The 5360-nt window shown below is 47.6% G+C and overlaps 1 long non-coding RNA gene across 1 annotated transcript in view; it reads left to right on the forward strand.

The window, feature by feature from the left end:
- The window catches only part of LOC125615363, a 6327-nt gene extending 3218 nt beyond the window's left edge, over nucleotides 1-3109 (forward strand). Inside the window, exon 3 of the long non-coding RNA XR_007345970.1 lies at nucleotides 2807-3109. This is a non-coding gene — a long non-coding RNA (uncharacterized LOC125615363). The remainder of the gene's footprint in view (nucleotides 1-2806) is intronic.
- Nucleotides 3110-5360: the final 2251 nt, after the last annotated feature.

The following is a 5360-nucleotide window of genomic DNA, read 5'->3' on the forward strand; positions in this document are numbered from 1 at the left end:
GTGGGGTAACAGGAGGCCAAAGAGATTCTCTCTCTCTCCCCTGCCCCGCCCCCCCCCCCGCCCACAACTTAAAAAAAAATATTTTTTAGTGGTCAATGGAGCTTTATTTATTTTTATTTATTTATAAGTGGTGCTGAGGATCAAACCCAGTGTCTCACACAGGCTAGGCAAGTGCTCTACCACTGAGCCACAACCCCAGCCCCCGGCTTTTTTTACTTTGAAGATTTTCTTTAATGTACATCTTGTATTTTTTAAGTTAGAAAGCATTTTTATAAGCAAATGTCTGTGCATACACACACGTGCTGATGAACATTTAGGTGTGTCACACGCACACTCATTCATATTGAGAAGAGCTGACCACTCTCGAGCATTTCCACCCAAAGACTGCTAACTAAGCCTGCTGTCCTCTCTCTGAATAGTCCCGAGGATCCCCGATGCCCCACGGAAATGCCCCTCCATTTCCACATCCCGTTTCCTTTCTTTCATCTCCAGGACAACTCCTTCGAGGAAAAGCTTTAATTGCTGTTTTCCAGCAGGGTTTGCAAGGGCACGCAGGCCGTGTTCAACCATTTGTCTCTTCTGCTGGAGGGGGTGATGGGCGGGACACATTAAAGTAGGGTCTCTTCCTCGGGTCTCATCACAGCAGCAGCTCTGCTCTCCCCGAGGTGGGGGAGCCTCAGGCCAAGGACCTGGGAAATGCAGAGGCCACCCCAGGTCCCTAGAGGTTGAGAGATGCCGAACCAGGGCAGGTGCAGAAGAAGGAAGGCCAGGTGCTTTCCCCTCAGGTCCTGGCTCTGCTGTGTCCTTGCTTTGTGACTGTGGGGGATGCCTTGCTTTGTCTTTCTGGCACCCAGCTTGGTTCTCGGGAGAACAGGAATACAACTCCTATTTCCCAGTGTTCTGCAAGGTTAACTGAAGGTCATTAAAGCCCCTAGCCTCTGAATCTGTGCATGCAGTAAAGGTTCACGAGGGCCCCCCCGCCCCCTGCCTTTTCACCGTGTTCCTCACAGGTCTGGGGAGTATGCTTGTTAGAGGATGCTGACATCCAACCGACACCCATGTGGCATCTAATTTCTGAGCAAGCACCTACTAGGCATGGCCAGATGACACGGAAATGTGTGCCCCTGTTCCCCAGAGAGGATATTCTCGTGGATCTTGAAAAAGGCTGAGGGGATATTTAAAATCCTTCAGTCCAGGAGGATTGTTGAGGCAGAGCAGCATCCTAGGGAGCACTTGCCAAAGGCTGCAGAACACTCCAGAAAGCAGCAGGAGCATCCCCTGCCCAAGACCTGACTCAGCCTTGGCCCCTGAGTATTGACACCCTTCTTTCACAGGTGAGAAAACAGAGGCCCAGGGAGTTCAGGGAGCATCTGTCTCCCTGAACTGGGATTCCCTTCCGTGGAAAGGGCTGGCTGAGAAATAAAAGCTAGGAAAAAAAAGAACGATGAAAAAAATCAGAGGACACAAAACATATTTCAAAAGTGGGGGTGGGGTGGGCTAGCCGAGCTTCTATACTAATGGCAAAATGGAGCCCACACCTGCTTCATTTATATTGGATGACATCTAAGGCCTTCCATAGAATGTTCTTCTCCAAGAAAGGTTAAAGGTGGACTGCCCAGTTCCCAACGGGTTATGCTCATTTCTGGAGCAACCACGAGAGCTCTTCCTAGCAGAGCTAAGACAAAGCTCACGTGCCTTGGGCAATCTATTGCACGGAGAGCCACAGATAGTCCCCAAGGTTGAACTTAATCACCGGCTTCAAGCCGAGAGAAGATCCTCGTGTGTTTTCATGGATGGCTCCCCACACATCTCGTTCAAAGATACAGCTGCTGCCTGAGCTGGGGAATTCAGGACCCATTTCTAGGATGAATGAGTGAACAGGGACAGAAGCTCACTCGCTCTGATCTTCAGAAGCATCTAGACCTTCCCAGCCTGCCACAGTCTGTCCTCCCAACTGCTGTTGTCACTGTGTCGGAGCTGCTCTCATTTCTGCATGCCCTGGTTCGGATCCCTGGAGTGGACTCCAGAGCCCACAGAGGTCCTTGGAGTAGAAGCAGACGTGGACACCTCTCCAGCCCTACCTCTGATCACCGAGTTCCTTCTGGAGGTTCCTCTCCACTCCTTGGGCTCCGGGTCTCGCCTCCCTTTCCTCCTATGACCCTAGTGGTTTCCCCTCCATGCCCTACTTTACTGAGTTTTTTCTTGCCCTTCCCTTTTCTGGAAAGTTCTTCCTCAGCAGCGACAGTCTTTGGTTCTAGCTAAGCATGACCTCCTCGGAAGGAATCAGGTTCTGGGTTCCCAAAGCACTGGAGCTGGTCTGTTACCATCCCTGTCTGCTACCATCACAAGTGTGGTCCTGGAGGGTGGGAGGGTGAGACTGACAGGCCTCTAAGACCCCAACTCCTAGCCCTGGACTTGGTGTGGAGGAGACACTCTGGATGCCCTTGATGGTTGGCTGATCAACTGAGCCCAGCTCTCTGCTCACCTCTGGGAGCTGGGGCTGAAGTACGTGTGGTGTGGGTGGTTGACTGGGGAGCATGTGGGGCGCTGAGATGAATGGGCTATGAAGCCTGGGGAGGAGGCTGGGTTTGACAGGGAGCTTTGGTGGGAATCCTGGCCAGCCTGGGACCATGAATATCATGGGTGCCATGATGGAGATGGCAGGTAGAAATTATCACGCCTGTTAACATGTAATGAATGCCTGTTATGTGCCAAACTCGTATTGGGTTCACCTGGTCCACATGATATCCCTGTAAAAAATTAGCTTCCGTCATCACCTTCATCTATTATTATCCTTATTTTGCAGACAAGGACTCTAAGATTAAGAGAGGCAGTTCACTCATAGACACCAGCTATGGCGTGGAGGAGCAGGGAGGAAACCCAGCTGTTTGGTGCTGCATTCTATCCCTCAGGTATCTCACTCTATTCACATGACATTCAACAAAATGATGGCTTCATCTGCCAGAGTCTTGCTGAGGCTAGTCCCAGAGCCAAGGCTATAAAGTGGAAAGGGACCTGCAAGGCATGAAATGAACAGGTGCCTGGTAAAGAGCTCAGATCTCTGCAGGCGTGTGTGTTGGGTATAGGTTTAATAAAGACCTTGTCACCACGTTTTAGGCATGGTTGCTGTGCGCAGAACTTGTCAGCGTACCAAGCTCTTTTCCATTCACTGTCCTGTTTGATACTCACACCTGCCTAATGATGCTGGTATCATTATTTATGGATGAGCTCAGGTCACTTTATTGTCACTCTCTGGTTAAGTGGTAGGACTAAGAATCCAATGCATGTCCATTTCCTTGTCTTACCAGTGCTGGGAGGTCTGAGCTGAGTTCAATACTGACAACCCCCTTCCCTGTGCAGAAGAGATGGTTGGAACATCTAAGGGTCACGAAGGCCAGGTTGGAGGACTTGACTTACATCTTTGGGTGAATGGGCTTATTTAAATTAAACTCTAGAATTGGACTCATTTAACCATCCAGTCGCAGCAGCTGGATGGGATAGGACACTGGGTCCCCGTGTGGAGAGTGTGCCCAGGTTAGCCTCAGGACAGGGAGGAACAGAGCAGGCAGTCTCCCTCTTCAGATGGAGACCACAGGAGCTCATCTGAGCCTTCCTGATGTATTTTTCCATATTGGACAATCAGATAAGTCACTTCAGCCCCCAGAGACACCGAGTAAAGGTGACAGAGGGAGGCCAGTAATGAAATTGCCTCCACAGGAAGGAAAGAGGTGATATCGCAGTTACATTGATCACATTCCTTCCTTTAGGGGGAAATATCAAGAGTTGGGAACAAGAGTTCCCACATAACTATAAGAAGTCCTGAAAATTCCTAACCACAATTCTGCATCCACAGGAACTTCAGCTGGAACATGGCCAATATGTTCCCTTCAGGCCTGTGGGAAATGAATTCCTTTTCCTTTCTGGGCAGACTTTGGCAGAGGAGAGTCAGGCAGAATTTTCTAGTTGATTAAGTGTGTTAGAAAGTTAAGACAAGGGCTTTCCTTTACTGAGCAGGAAGCTATCATGGAAAAGAATGGCTTCTTAATGTGAGATGCCAAGCCACAAAATAGGAGATAATTCTGAAAAAGGTTTTGTAATGTAAAGTTTGCCTGATGGCTCAGAAATCTATTTTGAGCTGAGGTGCATGTCCTGAAAACTCAATTTGAAGTAATGTAGGAATTGTCACATAGGCTATGCTGATAGGACCTGGCCCTTTGGCATCTGGGAAAGTGCCATAAACAGGAATGTCACTGTCAGCTTCCTCCACTTCTGCCCTAAAGCAGGTCACCAGACTCTCGTGTGAGAGTTGTCCTCCTTGTGCACCAAGGAAAGAAGCATCCTATCCCTGAAGACCCAGGGTCACAGAGAAAGATCTAGACTTGCTAAGTCCCCAGCGGATCGCCTCTTGACCATACCCTGTTTGACGTGTTGTATCTCTTCACAACTACACACCCTTTATCACACTTAGCAGAAAAACACACAAGCTCACCTGTTTCCTTAGGTCTTTATTTTCCTTTTGAAGGCTCCCATGTCACACTAAACTTACAGCAAGTGAGTTTATATGCTTCTCTCTTGTTAATCTGTCTTTTGTTAGAGTGACCTCAGTTATGATCTTAGTGATGAGTGAGTAAAAGATATTTTTCCCACCTTGCAATACCCAGGAATAAATTAAGTCCAATTAAAATAATAATAATTATTTGGAAAACATCAAAATACCAGGAAAGGCATTTATGCCTTTTTTAGAAAATCAGATTTGCTGAAATATAGTTTACATACAATATAATTTACTATTTTTTAAAAATTTTTTATTTTATTTATTTATTTTTTAGTTGTAGTTGGACACAATACCTTTATTTTATTTCTTTATTTTTATGTGGTGCTGAGGATCGAACCCAGGGCCTCACCCATGCTAGGCGAGTGCTCTACCACTGAGCTACAACCTCAGCCCCTAGAATTTACTATTTTTAAGCATGTAGTTTTGACTTTTGACAAATGTATGTAGTCATGAACTCACCAGTAAGAACTATTGGTTAGAAAAATATCCAGATCTTCATATAGCTGCTTATGCCTTACCCTCCCCTCCACACACCTGCCAGCAAACACCTGCAGAATGTTAGAGGAGGATCAGAGGTCTGGGACCCTGGACCTCAGAGGAGGAACACCAGGCATGACCTCAGAGCACCAGCAGGACCACGGAGGAGGAACACCAGGCAGGACTTCAATAAACTTCCAGAATATTGTCTTTCTAGGCCTTACTGCATGTAACTGATTGCTTGTGGAATCACTTTTGATTAAGGAAAGGTGTGCTTGAGAATCGCCCTGCGACCAAGGAGAATCCTCGAGGGAGAGGAAAACCCGTC

This window comes from Marmota marmota, unplaced genomic scaffold (assembly GCF_001458135.2).
Source record: "Marmota marmota marmota unplaced genomic scaffold, marMar, whole genome shotgun sequence".
Lineage (NCBI taxonomy): Eukaryota > Metazoa > Chordata > Mammalia > Rodentia > Sciuridae > Marmota > Marmota marmota.